The sequence below is a fragment of the Amborella trichopoda genome, chromosome 1 (assembly GCF_054954075.1).
Source record: "Amborella trichopoda isolate Santa Cruz 75 chromosome 1, AtrichopodaSantaCruz75HAP2 v2.0, whole genome shotgun sequence".
NCBI classification, from domain to species: domain Eukaryota; kingdom Viridiplantae; phylum Streptophyta; class Magnoliopsida; order Amborellales; family Amborellaceae; genus Amborella; species Amborella trichopoda.
The window spans coordinates 42272359-42290964 of record NC_142336.1 but is presented as its reverse complement, the minus strand read 5'-3'; the positions used below and the strand labels follow the sequence as shown (position 1 = coordinate 42290964).

At 35.2% G+C, this 18606-nt stretch overlaps 1 long non-coding RNA gene and 1 pseudogene across 3 annotated transcripts; one reads left to right on the top strand and one right to left on the bottom strand.

Moving 5' to 3' along the window:
• The first annotated feature begins 818 nt into the window (after window positions 1–818).
• Window positions 819–2434, top strand: LOC148783842 (putative glutathione S-transferase; annotated as a pseudogene).
• A 10518-nt stretch (window positions 2435–12952) lies between these two features.
• On the bottom strand, window positions 12953–17684 carry LOC110006494 (uncharacterized). 3 transcript variants are annotated; one of them, XR_016055063.1, is made up of 3 exons: window positions 17380–17652; window positions 16827–17297; window positions 12953–13350 (listed from the first exon to the last, which is right to left on the bottom strand). It is a non-coding gene; the product is annotated as an uncharacterized LOC110006494 (long non-coding RNA). The 3 variants fall into 3 exon arrangements; XR_016055064.1 differs by lacking the exon at window positions 16827–17297 and having other exon boundaries at window positions 17380–17684; XR_002279509.2 differs by lacking the exons at window positions 16827–17297; window positions 17380–17652 and adding an exon at window positions 13902–15742.
• Between the last annotated feature and the right edge of the window lie 922 nt (window positions 17685–18606).

Sequence of the window (18606 nt, the reverse complement as noted above, 5' to 3'; positions counted from 1 at the left end):
TGAAGATAATTTTTTTTTTTCCTTTAAGGTTGATTTTTAGATTCTATAGACCACATCCCAAAAATTTGGGATCTAAATGATATTCCTAATGTAAGTTTTGACTGAAGGAGTATATAGATAGTATACTCCTTACAAAAGCAGTAAATCTTTTTGGTAAAATAAACATTACTACCAATCTTCTTTTCAAATTCTTGGGCCAACTCGAGCAATACTATAAGCAAAAACAAAACAAAAAGGAATTCTTACTCTTGTAGGAGTATACTATCCATTTACTCCCTCAAACAAAATTTATACTGTGAATTTCGTTGAGATCCCAAATTTTGGGGATATGATATCTAGAACCGAAAACCAAGCTCAAAGGAAAAAGAAAAAAAAAAATATTTCTCACTCTCTAAGCGCCTAAACAATGGCATACTAAGTTTGTGCTGGAGCCATCCAGTTTTTGGAGGGAATGATCTAGATGATCAAGAATTTATCATCTAGTATAATTAGATGGATCCCAAATTTTCAGATCACAAAAAAAATCTCCCAATTAAGTGTTTTGGCAGAGAGAGTAAACATATAGTACGCTCTTTAGGGAGCATGACGCATGCTCTCAAAATAAAAAAGAAAGAAGCCTAGATATTACGCATGCGAAAAGATAAAGGTTGACGTCAAAGACCATAGGAAAGAGGCGGTAAAAGCGCAGGTGCTCGAGTTATGAATTTTTAAGGATCATTTAAAAAAGAAAAAGAAAAAAGAGGAAGCACAAATAGAAGTTCGAGGCCCTCAAAATTTCTATAAAAAGGGCGCAAAGTAGTATTGCAAACTCACATAAAATGGCGTCCGAAGAGCAAATAATGAGGTTGTTGGGAATTGAGTATGAATTCATAGAAGAAGACCTAAAAAATAAGACTGCTCCTCTTGGAGACCAACCCTGTGCACAAGATGGTTCCTGTGCTCATTCATGGTGGAAAACCCATTTGTGAATCGGTGGTAATATTAGAATACATAGAGGAAACCTGTTCAAAAAATCCCATTCTGTCCAAGGATCCGTACGAGAGGGCTCAAGCTCGATTCTGGTCAAAGTTCATCGATGAGAAGGTAATATTTGAAATTTGTTGTTGTGCGATATATTGAAGGTCTTAAGACTCTTAAATCTAGATAAACAAGTTTCTAGATTGAATTTGTGGATTAGAATCGTACCAAGTATTTTCTGTTATTGAGTAGGTCTCACCCATGAGGTTGATGTTACATCTTATCAATAAAAATGAAAAAGTGAAAGAAAGAAGGATAGATGGATCTTAGGTTTTATGAAGGGCTGCTTTTCACTTTCTGTTTATAATATATTTAGTTTTGGGCTATGCATGTTTGCAACCTCTTTAAAGACAGCTTAAATTGTAATGCCATCTTGTTTTATCATTTTATTCTAAATCGACTTTTGGAAATTATTTATTTGTGTGGATCTTGATTATTTTTAAACCATTATAAGAGTGAATGTTTGGTAATATGTGCTCTATTTTTTACGATTCATTGTAATTCTTTGCGGATCATTGATCTGCACTATTTTTTTAGCATGTACCGAAAGTTGCAATGCATCCGAAACAATTTTGGACTTTTTCATATTCTAAATCCATATGCAAGATGGAATTTTTCCTCTCATAGGTACGTACCTCGTGTTTTTGAAAGATTCAGGACCCTAAAGACATACCAAATAATTGTGAATTCATTTCCATGCTCCAACAAAATGACAATGTCATCCTGGAAACCAAGGGAAAACTGTTTAGTGCCCCCATATTTGGATGACCATAAAATTCTCAATTTCTTTGATTAATGGAAAAAGTATATAAAATGCAACATATTTATTTATTTTGTAGAAATGAGGTTGGAGTAATCTGCACTATTTATTTTATTTTATTTTATTTGGATTGGATGTATAGATTTGACACTAACTTAAAGGGCGACACTTCTTGACCACCAAACCAATCCACCCTCCTAGATTAACTCTGCGGATCCATTTGATACTCCTTGTCTTGTCCTTTTCTCCGAACAGGTTTTGCTTTACCTGCTGGACTGCCTATAGCAAACAAGGGGCGCAACAGGCGAAGGCCCTCAGAGGAATTTCAAGAGGGCCTGAAAACCCTACAAGGAGGGCTCAAGGGGAAGTTTTTCGGTGGAGAAAATATTGGATTTTTAGACATAGTTGCAAATTTTCTAGGCGTGTGGATGGGAGCTCTAGGGGAAGCTGCAAATATAGAGCATTATGATGCTGAGAAGACCCCACTTATTCATTCTTGGATTGAACATATGAGTAGCATTCAGATTGTGAAGGATAGCCTTCCTTCTCGTGATATGCTTTTTGCCTTATTCAAAGGCTACCATGAGACCTTAACTTTTCTTGTGTTTGAATAATGTAGGCCCTTGGCTGCATTTTCTTAAGCTTTTTTTTATGATAGTAAATCGTGGTGCACTCTTGAGTTGTTTCTTTCATATGCACATTTATTATTGAGGGAGCACAAATGAATAAACAGGAGCTTGACTCCAAATTTATTTCTCAAACCCTTATCTTAATTTTTTACTCTTCTCTCTCTTTCTCTCCCTCACTCTCTATCTCAACTACAGATCTTACTACTTTCTTTCTCACCCCAGAATCTTACTCTCTCCTCACGCTCTATATCTCGAACAAAAGTCAGTGGCACCACTCTCTCTCTCTATGTCTCTTTACATAAACAATCTTTCTACCTTCTTTCTCTACACAAAACAAATTCTAGTCCCCCCTCTCCCTCCCTCTGTTCATAGAAATCCAAAGTTATGATCATAATTAGTATCTTAAATTCCACTAACCCACATTGAGAATCGATGGGGATGGATTGGTTCCTAGTCGAAATAGGGAGTTGATTCGATTTGGACGAACTCACGCCCAATTCCGTCAGATAAATGGGTGAGTTGTTAGGGAACTGGGCGAGGCAGATTGTCTGCGTGGCTAGTCCTCACCCATTTTATATTTTTATTATATCTATATTTTATTTTCAAAATTAAAATTCTTAATTGGTCTGTTTGGGGTCTGATTCTCACACTAGTGGATTTGATATATTCTCACATCTAGATCACTAATTTATTGATCTTTGTATTCTTTTTCATTTTAATATTTTCAAGAGTCAAATTATTGTTTAAATTTTATTGGGGCCCTATTTTGACATCAGATAATTGGACCGCTTCTTCAATCTGGATCACCAATTCGTCTGGATTTTGGGAATGTTGGTTTGCCTAGGCAATCTACTTTTTGAAACACTAATTATAATGACAATGGACCCAATTGTAAAAATAATCATTACTAAGGTCTTGGCTAAGACTAGGAAAGAACGAATGAGTAAATAAATAAATAATACAAAATCACTTAAAGCAAGAGATCACTCAAATCAAACATGGCGAGTCGACTCAAGGAAATACATATTAATCAAGAAAACTTATAACAGTTATGGTAAAGGTTTAAAGATTCTGCTCGAGTTGGTGAGGTGACTTGGCCCTTGCTCGAGGCAAGTACCTCAAGAGAGTCCAGATGGAATCGCATGAGTACTATACAGGAGTGAAAATGCCATAAAAATATGCAAAATACAAAACAAAAATTTTCAAGAACTTCTCAAAAAGAGGAAACAGGTAAAATGGAGAGAGACAGAGAGAAAGGGAGCTCCTCTTTTTTTTTTTTCTTTTTTTTCTTTTTTTTAAAATAAAAAAAGGGTGGAAAGAAGGAGGAGAGTTTAGGAAAAGAGAGAGTAACTATTAGGTAGTGTGAGAGAGAGAAATGAAACAAGAAGATTTCAAACCCCGCCACCCACCCCCCCTCAGCAATTCTAATTGCCCAATCATCACCAATTTTGTATTTTTATTATTTTTTATTTATTATTTCTAAAGTGAAATTATTGTTTAAATTTTATTGAGGCCCTATTTTGACATCAGATAATTGGTCCACTTCTTCGATCTGGATCACCAATTCGTCTAGATTTTGGGAATGTTGGTTTGCTTGGGCAATCTACTTCTTGAAAAACTAATTAGAATGATAATGGACCCAATTGTAAAAATAATAATTACTAAAGTCTTGGCTAAAACTAAGAAAGAGTTAATGAGTAAATAACTAAATAATACAAAATCACTTAAAGCAAGATATCACTCAACTCAGACATGGCAAGTCGACTCAAAGAAATACATATTAATCAAAAAAACTTATAGCAGTTATGATAAAGGTTTAAATATTCAGCTTGGGTTTGTGATTTGGTCCTTGCTTGAGGCAAGTAACTCGGGAGAGTCCAAATGGACTTGCATGACGTAAAAATACCTTAAATATATGCCAAATACAAAATAAAATATTTTAAGAACTTCTCAAAAAAAAGGAAATAGGGAAATGGAGAGAGAGATAGAGAGAGATAAATTTTTTTTTTCTCTAGGTGGGGGAAGGAGGAGGGTTTAGGAAAAGAGAGAGTAACTATTAGGTAGTGTGAGAGAGAGAAATGAAACAAGAATATTTCAAATCCCCCCTCTCCCCGCCCTCCCCCCCCCCCCCACACACACACAATAGAGAGAGAGAGAAATGCAATTTCTTGAGATTGGATGTGGCTATCTAGAATGACATCCAATCCATCATTCAAGTATGTGTACAAGAGAGAGAGAAGGGGACAACTTTCAGGCTCTTTCTAGAGAGAGGAATGAAAGGGATCAACATTTTGTGTCCCCCTTTTAGAGAGAGGAACGGTAAAAAAAAAAAAAAAGCCCCCGTTTAAATATTATAAGAGAGTGACGAAAACAAGGGCAAATTTATGCCCTATACTAGAGAGAGAGAGAAAGAGAGAGAGAGAGAGAGAGAGAGAGAGGAGGTGGTGTTAAAATTGTTAAAGTGTATTTTCTAGAAATGATATTAATTTTTTTGTTATTTTATTATGAGTGAAGTAGTGAGGCTATACTTGTAAGTTTGTAAAGTGGAAAGTTATGAAGCTACTAGGGGATTAGTAGTTATTGTTGCAAGTGGGTAGTTTTTGGAGTAAATATAGTTGTAAAAAACATCTATTTAAAGAGATGTGTATTATGGGAAAAATTAAGTCTCATGTTTTAAGATTAATCTTGGGTGTCAAGATTGTAATGCCTTTATGTACCCCATTTTTCATCTTTGAATGCTACCTCATCTTGATTGTTTTTCTTCTATCTCTTTGATTGTGAGTATTGGGCTAGTGTGATGTTGTTACACTAATTGAGAAGTGGATTTTTCGGGGATTATGGCATCTGTCTTTCTCTATAGGTGGTACATTCTCTTCTCTATTAAAAGTACTTGGGACAATACATAGTAGACTAGCTCAAGTACATGGAAGTTGCTTGAAGTTTTTTTGCGAGTACTCGGGTGAGTCCCTACTACACAATTTCTAAGTACCCTAGCGAGTATATGGGACCTCGTTAAGGCCGAATAACTCAAGTGAGTCTGAGTGGACTTGACCAAATTTTCCTTATCATTATATTGGATTCATTTGGATTGAAATTAACTCCTTTAATAACTCGATTAACGAGAAATCGTCGCATTATAAACAAAGAATAAAACATGAAGAAATTGAAAATACAGACAGAGAGAGCCGCGACAAACCTCCATTCCAAAATCCGTGACTTTGTGGTTTCATTTTCTGATAATTTTGAAGTCAAAACTGTTAGAATTTGTGAGAATATAGAATGGAGAGAGAGAAAGAGAGAACACAATATTTACATAGTTCAGGCTAAAGCCTTATTCCAAAGCCTAACTGGCTACATCTTCATTATTTTGGATGAATCATTACATCAAGAAGTACTTCTATATATAGAGAACAATCACATAATTAGAACATATAATTATGAGATGATAACTTGATGACCAAGTAACTTGATCGCTATCTTCTAGATACCTAACCTTATCAAGAGATATATACATATACATCCATAATGATGTATATCAACATGAACTTAAGATATATATATCCCAATACTCCCCCTCAAACTCAAGATGCTTTAACACAAAGCAGCTCGAGTGTGAATAATACTAAGTCACCAACCATAACTTCCTTTTGTATAGTAATTGGACTGATCCAAAATTTGGATTTTCTTGTCTACGTAGTGGTTACATTAGAGATGTTGACTTCATTTCTACTCATCTCATCTCCATATCTCCTATATTGTCCCCCTCAAGTTGGGTATGGATGCGAAGAAACACCCAACTTGCAAAATATGATTGTTTTTTCTTTTGAGTACAACCTTATCAAAAAAAAAAAAAATGCCAATGAAATTGGGCTTCTAGACAAAAGGCCACATCTTAAAAAAAATACCATTCAAATCCAGATTTCAATGGCGATCGTCTCCTTCACCAACAAATTCATGTGCTAACCCGAAAATCTCTGCAAGACGATGTAGAAGCATGCGATGGTAAGGATTCATTGATACGAGCTCCAAGACAGCCTCGAAGCATGTATTTCGTTGAAGAAATTGACTAGGGCATCTTCCATTAAAAGAATGAGATGCTTACAAGGTAAATTATCTTTAATAAGAAAGGTCAATTCTTCTGCCATAGCAAATCGATCCATGCCAATGATTTGGAGGTCAAGGGTTGCAGTTGAAATTTGAGGCAAGAAACCCTATATAATATTCAGCACTCGCTTCACATCGCCATCGTTCACAAGGAACCCTGGAATCACCATCACGTCTCTCTCACTCTTTTTACCAACTCGATCCTCGGACATCATGGGAGAATAAAGGTCATGCTACCAACACATCAACAAGGATCGGTGGTTACAGATGGTCTTGAAATTTCCCGATATCAAATCTGTAAATTTCCCGATATCAGGTCTGAGCCGAGGAGTCTATGGCTCTAATACCATGTTAGAATTTGTGGGAGTATAGAATAAAGAGAGAAAAAAAGAAAACACAACATTTGCGTGGTTCAGGTCGAAGCTTACATCTACGGATCCAAAGCCTCACTAGCTACATCTTCATTATTTTGGATGAATATTTACATCAAGAAGTACCTCTCTATATAGAGGACAATCACACAATTAGAAGAGATAATTATGGTATGATAACTTAATGACCAAGTAACTTCATCTCTATCTTCTAGATACCTAACCTTATCAAGAGATATATACATATACATTCATAATAATGTATATCAATATGAACCTAAAATATCTATATTCCAACAAAAACATGGGGTACCCAAGTCCAAAAGAGCTAGCACTGATAAGTAAATTTTTAGAAAGATGTAGAAAATGGGGTGATTATAGGGTTCTTCTAATTGGAATTGTGTGGCACTCTATGTATTCCATCCCATGTCTAATCGTTAATTTTTAAAAGAACTGCTAGAAGAGCTTTATTATGCACTTATAAATCTCTTGTGGTTGTATAGGTAGTGCATTTCATTTTAGTTAAATCATGTCCTACCCCCGTGGGAGTGTACTATCCATCTACTCCTTCAGGTAAAACTTAAGTTAGGAATGTATTTAAAATGTGAAATTTTGGGGAAGTGATTTTTAGAACCCAACAACCAACTTAAAAATAAAAAATAAAAAATAAAAAAAAATAAGCCTCTCACACTCTATATGACTAAAAAAATGGCATCCGAAAATTGCATTACAACCATCGAGTGAATGAGCTAGATGCTTGAGAACTCAAAATTCAATTTTTTTTCTTTGAAAATAATCATCCACTTCTATTAGATGGATCTCAAAATTTCAAATAAAAAAATTATCCCAAATAAGTGTTTCGCCTAAGGGAGTAAATGCATATTATACTCCCGAGGGAGTATAGTATATACTAGTTCTTCATTTTAGTAAAGGTCAGGGAATACTGTTCTCTTGTAAAACCCTAAAAGGAAGAAACGATCATGTGTTTTTTAAATACTCTGCGGTGTACTTGAATTGGATGCAATTTCTACAAAATTCAGGCCTCGTAAAAAAATGTAAAACCTCACCTTGAAATCTCACCGATAACACTTTGGGCATGGGAACTCCTAAGGTGGATCTAAAATCTATTTCCATCAATGGTTATAAAATTTGTAGTAATAAAAAGGGTACACTTGAAAATGGGAGGTTTAGAAAATGTATTTCAATGTAGATTATCTTTAGGACTTAAAATCCGAGTTTCTTCCAACCATAATAATCAAGGTCAAGATGATTGATTTGAAAGTTTTTCAATACCAAAACTATAATTTTTACTCAATTTTGAGATGAAGCTTTATTTATTTATCCTATAGAGCCTTGGCCTTATTTTAACCCTTACCATTTGAATTTGGACAAATCCAATGCAACAAGGGAAAAAAAGAAAAAATCTCATAATTCTCTCTCTCCTCGCTTACTCCCACATAGACTTCATTCGTTGTTCATCTATGTGAATCTTTAAAAACACTCTTATTAGAGAAAGAAGATAGCGATGAAGGTAAAAAAATGCGTATTTTATCATGTTTAATTGCGTTATTCATCAAACACCAACCTTGTAGATATAATATAAATAAAAAATATATAAAACGAAAGAGAGCCTCCAATTTGGATATCGTATTTTAATCAGAAACAAGTAACATGAGAATTAGTGTCATGAAATACACTTGCTAGTGGCCCATGAAAAGTGAGAAATAACCAATTTACCCTTGAACACTAGGCAAACAAATAACCTTCCTATTGGCCAGTGGATTTATTTCTAGGCCGGCATAATGGCCTCATTACAATTTCTTCCAGTAAATGTGATCATCACTTTTTTCTCATTTTTTATTTTATTTTTATTTATTTATTTTTTTGAAAGACACTGTTCACTTGCTTGTTGAAAAACTTTTTCTACACGAGGAGAGGAGCAAGATAAGGCCCTCAAAGTGGTTCATGAGTGACCAAAACACATTGAAGGAAGGCTCAAGCTCAACGGGAACGTTTTTAATGGAGAAACATGTGGGTTTCTTTGCATAGTTGCTAATGCTATAAGGTTCGGCATGGGAGTACTAGGGGAGGCTGGGGGAATAAAGTATTATGATCCTGGGGAAATGCTGGTCCTTCATTCTTGGATCCAAGGGTTCAGAGGCATAGAAGTCGGGCAGATGTTTCCATCTTGCGATGAGCTTGTCTCCTACTTTAGGGGTCGCCATGAAGCCCTACTTGGAAGCCCAACTTCCTCTTAATCAAATGAAGGGTACCCAATTGCATTTCATTGTCTCATGCTATGTCTCACAACTCTTGTTTAAAGTTTTCCTTCAAGGTGTGTTTGATTGGTAGAAATTTAATGAAAAATTCAAGTTCCACTAAAATAAACTTATGCAAGGAAGTTGCAAAATGGAAGAGGCGGCTTTAGAAAGCATGTAAACTTGACGTTAAATATGGAAGCCGCTCCTTCCATGTAAATACCCCCTCCCACCAACAAATTCCCTAGTATTGGCACTTGTTCAAATTTTGAAATAATGTTATAAAAAAATTAGCTTTGTGTTTAATTGGTGAGGGGCTCAATGAGTAAAAGCTGATCTCACCACCGCCTATTCTTGTCACTTGTCAAACTTATAGGATCTAATTTTCAAAAAGGGAATAAAAAAATAAGGATAATGGTTTTAAAATATTAAAAAATATTCAAACTTCAGGGCAGGCAATGAGTTGGGCCTCGGTCGGACCAGTCATATCCCAAGTCAAAACTTAGGCCCTATAGGGCTGGCCCAAGCCTAGCTTGGACCCGACCAAGCTAAAGAAGCCCTAGCCTATTAGAGCTGGGATAGGTGAAGTACAACCAAAACCAAAAAAAAAAAAAAAGGAAAAAAAGGATTGGGCTTGGCCGAACCAATCCGGCCCTATTGTGGTCTAGCCCTCAGACCACATTCTAGCTTTTTAGAGCTGGGCCGGGGTGCACTTCCCAGCTCATTGCCAGCCCTACAAACTTTGTTTAGTAACTCTTTTGTCCAACCTTGTTTAGCAACAGCTGAAATCGGCTAATCCAAAAATGCCAAATTAGTTAAGAATTGATTTTAACTTAATTTCAATCAAATCAAATTTTTACTTTTGACCCAGACTGGCCAAGGTATTGGACAATAATCGACTCGGTAGGATTGCCAGTTGTGTCTTGCCATTCTTAAACACTAGCTGAAATGCATTAAGAAAAGAAAACAATGAAATTTGGGATTTTCATATGCAGGGTTATGAGCTCTGCGTGGATTTTATCAATGGTGAAAGAGCTTCTTTCCCAAAAGGATGTATGATTTACTCCCTTTGCAAATGGGAATAAGTAAGGATGTATTTCCCATGTTGTACCTAGATACTACCGAAACAACAACAATTTATTTTTAGAAAATGTATTACGCTAGTAATTTATTACAACAGTAATATTTCATAGACAATATATTTTCAGGTACCCACAACGGCTCCTTAATGTCCGTATTTTCTAGGTGAGCTTTTATTTAGAAAAGTTAGAGTATTTCTTTTGAAGTATTCTTTTGAAATAAAAAGGGAAGTACAATGAAGTTAGCTTGGGAGGAAGGTTATCCTTTAATTCGTTTAGGAAAGTTTCTCTTGTATTAGGTGGGGGTAAAAGGTATTTATCTTTAGTTTTTAAGAAATATATTTTGTTTTCTATTTCAAAGGGAGTATTATATTTTGTGTTAGGTTGAAACTAGGGAAAATAACGAGTCATGTAGGTGACAAGGATGAAGTAGGGAGTTGTAATTATATTTTAGGAAGTTGGATTGAAGAATATGGAAAGAATCTAGAGATCGATTTATTTTGGTTAGTTATCGTTTTTAGTAGGAACATATATTAGGAGTTATCTTTTGAGAGTCACGTGAGGAGGTGATTTAAATGTATAAAAGGTGGTATGCACCATGTAAAGGGAGATGGAATTGAATTTGATGAAAGAAAGAAGTGTTTTTTGTGGAGAGATAGAGAGGCCCTTTGTGGGTGTCGGAATACTCGTATCCATGCATTTAGTTCTTTCTTCTTGTGATTACCTTCCCGATTTTGTTTCTTTCTCTTAAACATGGTTACTTTTGCTTGGTGGTATTCGCCAGTAAATTTTATACTACGTCAGGTGATATCATAGCTAGTCGATTCTTGTGGATCATGGTGTTCATCGATTGGCTTCATGGCTCATGGATAAGGTCTATAGCCTGGCATCGGGACTCAACCCATCCAATGAGAACGAAACCTCCGAGGTCTCTGAGAGATGGAGAACTTGAGAAGGCAAGATAAGAGCTGACCCTGTGTTTGGAGCAAAAACTAGCTTCGACACACTATGATGACAGTAGTGAGTCAGACGCTATTTTTGAGAACATGTTCCATGCCAACGCTCTGTGTAGGAAGCCTCACATGATCAGAAGTGTGATCTATTTTCTCATAGCTGGGAACTTGATCTGCCTAAGTTTGATGAAGAACTAATTGAAGATGAAGGACGTGTAGTTTTTGGATCTTCCATTGCAATCATCATTCTTGGATGTCATAGGTTACCCCATCTTTGATGAACTTCCTCTTTTTGATAAAAACAAGATGAAAGGAAAGAAATTATCCTTGAGGCAATATGGATATCTAACTTCTTATTGATTGAGAGGTGGAAACTCAAAATGTTGACTTTATCCCAGAGGAGATCCAGCTTTTAGAGATGCATAACGAATAAATAGAAGCATATGTGATGTGCCCTAATGGGATGTTTGAGCAATTTCATAACATGATGTTTGAGCACTTTCAGCAAGTCGATGTGGCTGAAAAATCAACATACAACGACCATTTCCTTGAGGGTTTCACAATTTTAGTGCATCATCGTTGTGTCTTGATCAATGCAATAACCCACATGTTGCATGATCCTTTTTCCAATTGTCAAGAAGCATATGCGATGTCCTCTAATGTGATGTTTTAGCAATTTCATAACATGATGTTTGACCAATTTCAGCAAGTCGATGTGGTTGAAAAATTAACATACAACGACCCTTTCTTCAAGGGTTTCACAATTTCAGTGCATCATTGTTGTGTCTTGATTAATGCAGTAACCCAAAGGTTTTTCAATATTCAAGTTGAAGAAGGCAGCATGACTACTACAAATCTTATCTTAGTGCACTTTAAAACTCGAGGACGAGTTTTCTCCAACCAGGAGAGAATGACGCAGATCAAAATTTAGTGGCTACAAATTTTAATTTTATTTTTTGTTAATTTTATTTTTAGAGATTGGGTAGACTTTTTATTTATTTTATTAGGATCAATGTTTAGAAATAAGATTAATAGGGATTTGTTTAATTTATTTTAATAAAGTCTATATTTTAGGACGTGTCTGTTTTGAAAAAAGATAAATGTTTAGTTGTATTTTAGTATCCATATTTTCTTTATTTAGGAAAGTTAAAGTATTTCTTTTGGAGCCTTCTTTTGAAATAAAAAGGTATGTACGATGGAGTTAGCTTCGGGGAAGGTTATTTTTTAATTCGTTTAGAAAAGTTTATCTCTTGTATTAGTTGGGGGTAAAAAGTATTTATCTTTAGTTTTTAAGAAATATATTTTATTTCCTATAGTAAAAGGAGTATTATCTTTTTGTGTTGGGTTGAAACTAGGGAAAATAATGACTCACATAGGTGGAAAGGATGAAGTATGGAGTTGTAATTATATTTTAGAGTGTGTTTGGTAAGCGGAAGTTTCTAGAAGTAGGAGTTAAATGTCCCACTTCCATGTTTGATATTACTGTGGAAAATGTAAAGTGGAAGGGCGACCTTCCATGCAGCTTTTTTTAATGTTAAAATGGATTCATTTTTGGAGGACCTCGCTTCCATAAAAAAATTATGGAAGAACAGTTTTCCATAATTCGTGGGAGAGTACTTTCCACTCCCAAAAACTCCATGTGTCAAACACACTCTTAGGAAGTTGGATGGAAGAATATGAAAAGAATTTAGAGATAAATTTATTTTGGTTAGTTATTGTTTTTAGTTTTTAGTAGGGAGATATATTAGGGGTTATCTTTTGAAAGTCACGTGAAGAGGTGATTTAAATGTATAAAAGGATGCACGCACCATGCAAAGGGAGATGGAATTGAATTTGATGAAATACATAAGTGTTTTCTTGTGGAGAGAAACAGAGAGGTCCTTTATTGGTATTGTTTCCTCTCTTGTGTTATGGACCCGCGTCAGAATACTTGTATCCACGCGTTTGGTTATATGCATCGATCTCGCCCTCCGGGTCGGGTTGACCTAGTGGTATGGTTCCAGATTCGAGATGGACCCGAGACTCGAGACTGCTCTCTCGGGGAACCACATGAGGAAAGACACGTGGGTCCATGACACGCTCAGGCTAGCTCGCATGGGCACCCTCTTGGATCACATGGAATGTCCCCTCTAGCTTGTGGCTTGTTCGGAATCGCCTCTCTTGACCTGTTTCTTTTTACCTGCAGTCACACACACACACATTAGAGTACAGACAAATGGGTCTGAGGACCCCACCTTGTCATAGGGTGAGCACACATGTGTGTATGTACTCAATGGAGAATGAAAGAATTAACATAATGAAATCCGTGTCAATTTGACAGCTTTACAGCGTCTCCTTGACAAGAGACTCTTAGTACATATTTTACAATGAAGGGAAAGAGAAGAGGGGTTAGATAGAGAAAGAATATTAAAGAGGAGATAATTTTTAGAGAGAAGATAAAGGAAAAGAGGGGGGGTAAAGAGAGAAAAAGATATCAAGGCTGGTTTGGCTGTCACCCAGCATTTCAAAGAGAATAGAGAAAGAAAAGAGGGATGAAAATTGGTTTGTCATTCACTCAACACATGAGAGAAATAAGAAAGAGAGAGACAAAGACTGGTCTTTTTTTCACCCAGATCCTTCCTAGATAAGATGTATTCTTAAGAAGAGAGTGAGAAAAGAGGAACGGAAGGTGGTTTAGCTTTCACCCAACTCTTCAAAGAAAAAAATTTTTGGAGAAAGAAGAAATAATACTCTTTAAAGATGTATTCTTAGGACTTGCACGACAGCTGGTCTGGCACAGCGGCTGGTCTAATGTGACAGCTAGATGGACTCAATAACTTGACCGGCACGATGTCTAAACTGCTCGACGACAAGACTGGCACGACAGCTGGTCAGGTACAGCGGCTGGTCTGACACGGTGGCTAGACGGGCTCGGTAACTTGACTGGTACAACGACTAAACTGCTCGGCGATAAGACTGACACAAGGCTCAGCCTGCCCTTTGGTCAAACAAGCAAAGGAGAGAAAGAAGAAAGGAGAAAAAAAATGTCGCGCTTGGCAGTATTTACTGCCATACAAGATGGAGAGGAAAGAGAGAGAAGGAAGTGTCACGCCCGACAGTGTTTATCGCCATGCGAGATAGAGAGAAGAAAAAGAAGGTCGTGCCTGACAGTGTGCACTGTCGTGCAAGACAGAGAGAAGAGAGAGAAGATTGTGCTCGACAGTGTACACTGCCGTACGAGACAAAGAGAAGAGAGAAAAGGTTACGCTCGACAGTGTGTACAACCGTGCGAGACAGAGAGAAGAGAAAAGAAAGAAGAGAGAGAAAGTCATGCTCGATAATGTGCATTGTCGTGCAAGACAGAGAGAAGAGAGAGAAGGTCGCACGCGACAGTGTGCACTGCCGTGTGAGACATAAAGAAGAGAAAGAGAAATGTCACGTCGACAGTGTACACTGCCATGCGCAACAGACAGAGAAAAGAGAGAAAAACATCACACTCGACAGTGAGTGCTGCCGTGCATGACAGATAGGGGAGGCATGAGAAAAGAAAAAAACAGAGAGAGAAAAGGAAAGAAGAGAAAGACAAAGAAAGAATAAAAAGAGAGAAAGAAAAAAAGAAGAGAGAGAAAGGAAAAAATAAGAGAGAAAAAAAAAAGAGAGAGAAAGGAAAAAATAAGAGAGAAGGAAGCAAGAGAAAGAAGAGATAAGGAAAATAGAGAAAGAAGAGAGAAAGAGGAGAGAAATGAGAAAGAAGAGAGGAGAGAGAAGGTTACCTTTGAGGCCCAAGGGTACCCATCCAGATTTTCTCTCATCTCACTCTCTACAAACCATGACCCAAGACTCAAGCAAGAATTTTTATTGATTGAGGAAGGATCCATTACATGAAGAGAGTACATACTTATAATTTAATCCCGTTAAGTATTTTACAAGCAGTTTCATCCAATTTAATGATTTTTTTTTTTAAAAAAAAGAAAAATGTACGAAAGAGGGGTTTTGGGGTTGGGTTGAGTTGGAGTTAGGGCTAGCAATGGGCCGGGGCTGCCTTGGCCGTACCTGACCCTATTTTGATGGGGCTATGTTGTGCAGGGTAAAATTAAAGGAAAACAATACAAAAAAGATGAAAAAACAAAGATTGGGACATGCCAAACGGGGTTGGGCCTGTCTTGGCTAGCCCAAGCCCAGCCCTTAAGACACATTTTGTGGCCCACGCCTTAATTTTTTAGGACCAGGCCGACCAAGACAGGCCATTTGACCCATTGCCATCCCTAGATGGGGGAACCGGGTTGATACCACATTTTTGGAACTAGTTCAATCACGGCCAAACTCCAATCCCGATTTCTCCTGATCCATATTCCTCAATCTCGATCGCTCGGTTTTTGAAAGACTTGCGAGGAATCAAGTAAACACAAACGGTGAGAGATATATATTAATCTCCCTATTATATATTTTGACTACTGTCTTTTTGAATTTCAAATTTGCCCATTTAAGTTTTATTTATACCATATTGATTATTTAATCTCTACATAAATATCTCTCAATTGCATCTTATTAAATATCTATTAATCTCTCTCTGCTCCTCAATTAATGTCCCATTAAATCTGGCTTAAATCGATATTGCCAAAATAACATGTATCTATTCATTAATTGAGCATAGTATTATATTGGTAAAGATAATCATAAAGTAAATATTTAAAAGAGATAATTATAAATTAAATATATAAAAATGCAATTATGTAATGCAAATGCATGGCTTTTTTTTTTTTTTTTTGTAATTTCACTTTCTTTAATTTTTATAATAATATTTATTTACAAGTAAATAATATATTTACTAATACAATTGTAAATGATTTTAAATATTTTTTAAATAATAAAAAAGGGAATTAATTATATTTTTACATTGTGATTTTTAACAATTATTAAATTATTACACACTTGAGAATGCAAAAATAAAAGAAGAAAAAAGTACCCTCATATTCATTTTTTAACCATTATTACAAAATTACCTCTTAGTTCACGTTATAACTTCTATACCCATTTTTTTTTTCATTATCAAACTTTTTCTAAAAAATGTCAAAAAATTCCAGTTTTGAATCAAAATTCTCAAATTTTTGGTTTTCAAAAATTGAAAATCTCAAATTTTTAGTTTCTGAAATACGGAAAATATCAAATACTTAATTATTCAAAAACAGAAAATATTCATTTTTTTGTTTTTTTAAAATATCAGATATCAAAATTTTGGTTTTTCAAAAACCCAAAAATATAAGGATTGCAAACACTAATAACATCGTTTATTTTTACTCGAAACATGAAATACGGGTAACCAAGCTACCCATATTCTACTTCTTATAACTTTTTTAAACATATCCTTTTTATTTATGTGAACATGTACATTTCAGCTCTTAATAGAAACATATCCTTTTTATTTATGTGAATTTGTATATTTCATTTCTTGATAGAAACAACTCCCATTCTTTTTACATGGCTATATGTGTCAAGCTTATAACAAAACGCATGTTGCAGACTAGAAACAATAAAAAAAGAGGTGGCTAATGGATATCACACTTTAAAAGAAAAAGCAAAAAAGAAAACAATTGGCTCATGAATAGATGTACGCTATGATACAATTTCAAAAAAAATAGATGTAACAGGGGAGTCTTATATATAGAGAAGAGTTACCTGAAAAGATAATAAAAGCGACGCAAATAACATAGGCTAAGCAGGCTTCAAGAGATAAGAGAAACTTGTTGAAGCCCGTCTAGGGTTTGGATATTGAGATTGATTGAGGTCAAATTTAAAGCTAATATGAAAACTTGATGTTATTCTTTTATTTTTATAAAGGGTGCGGTTTGTATCATAGTTAGCAAATTGGTGATTAAAAGCCGAGTTTTTCAAAAAAAACGGAGCTTTTTTTAAAAAACGTTTAAAACGGGACAAAAAAAAGGTTATTTTTCTTGCTGATTTTATAGATAAAAACCCAAAAAAATAAAAAGAGCCATGTTTCTCTGTCTAGAACCACAAGCTTTGGAACCTGCAAATTACAGAGAAAAACCCCATTGAACCACAGTCTTTTATATTGATTTTACAAAGAAAAATCCAAAAAAATGAAAAGGGCCCTGTTTCTCTCTCTAGAACCTCAACCTTTGAAACCTGCAAATTATAGAGAAAAAGCCTCATTGGAAAATTACAAAGAAGAAGAATAAACAGGAACCTTAATGAGGAGTAGAACAACCTTGTTTGCATGAATCTTGTTCTGGTGGTTTCTCTCTGAAACCTCGATGCTCTTACTGCTCGTAAACCTAGTTTTGTAGCAGTTCCTTTCATAATCCTGAAAATACAAGGTATGGTTGCGCATCGATATTGAATGCATATGCATATGCATCTGCTCTGAGACTTACAACATGAGAAGAGGAATTATGGCACCACACTCCCTTCCACTCACAGAAACAGTTCCCCCATTCTTTTGTTCTCTCATCTATCCCTTCTCTCTCTAGAAACTAGAAACAAGAGGACTCAAACCCAAATGCAAGCATGCATATAAACCCTAATCATTAACCGTAGTTATAAAGTTGTTATATTATAGTGAAAGCATTTGATGAAAAAATAAATAGTCTTTTTTTTTTTGGTATGTAATTAAGTAGGTGTGATATTTGCTAAAGTATTTAATGAGAAAATTTTTATGGTGTATTTTTTTTTAATACGCATTTAAGTAGGTTTGATATGGTGTATATGTATTTTTTTTATATGTATTTATCAGATTTTTTGATTCAGATTTTTTGAGCCTAGTCCGATAAATTGGCGATAACTTCACATGAAGTATTTTTGTCGATCCGTATTTTTTATCCTATTTTTTCATCCGACTTTTTAAAATAAAAATGATTTTGATAGTCCCCGACTTGCTAACTATAATTTGTATGGAGCCCAGGCTCTAAACAATCAAAGTAAAGCTCACTTTCAAATGGTATGGAGAAATGTGGTTATTAGCCTTAAAATATATAAAATTTTTAATTATAAAATTCAAAGCTTCAAAAATAGTGTAGATCCAATAAATCTATACAAATATGAAAATCTTGAACATTGATAGTCTAAAAATGTGTCACAAGATGCACTATTTTCAAAACTTGAAATCTACTTTTTTTCATGTCCATGCATCTTTATGTCGAGATGATCAATTTGAAGATATTTGAGCATTAAAACAACCTTTTTTGGTGAAATTTTTGAAGTGGGCTCTAATTTGATTATTCAGGGTTTGGGCTCTATATAAACCTTTTTCTTTTTTAAATTAAGTTGATTTATTTCGATTTTATGGATATCTTTACCCAATAGGGTAGCTGGGCTGCAAGTTCTCCATTAAATTTGTGGAAAGAAGGGACTTATTGGATATGTTCCATTATACTATCGCTATTTTCCATATTATGACAAGATCTATAGTTTACGAACTCAATTTTAGAGGGGATTT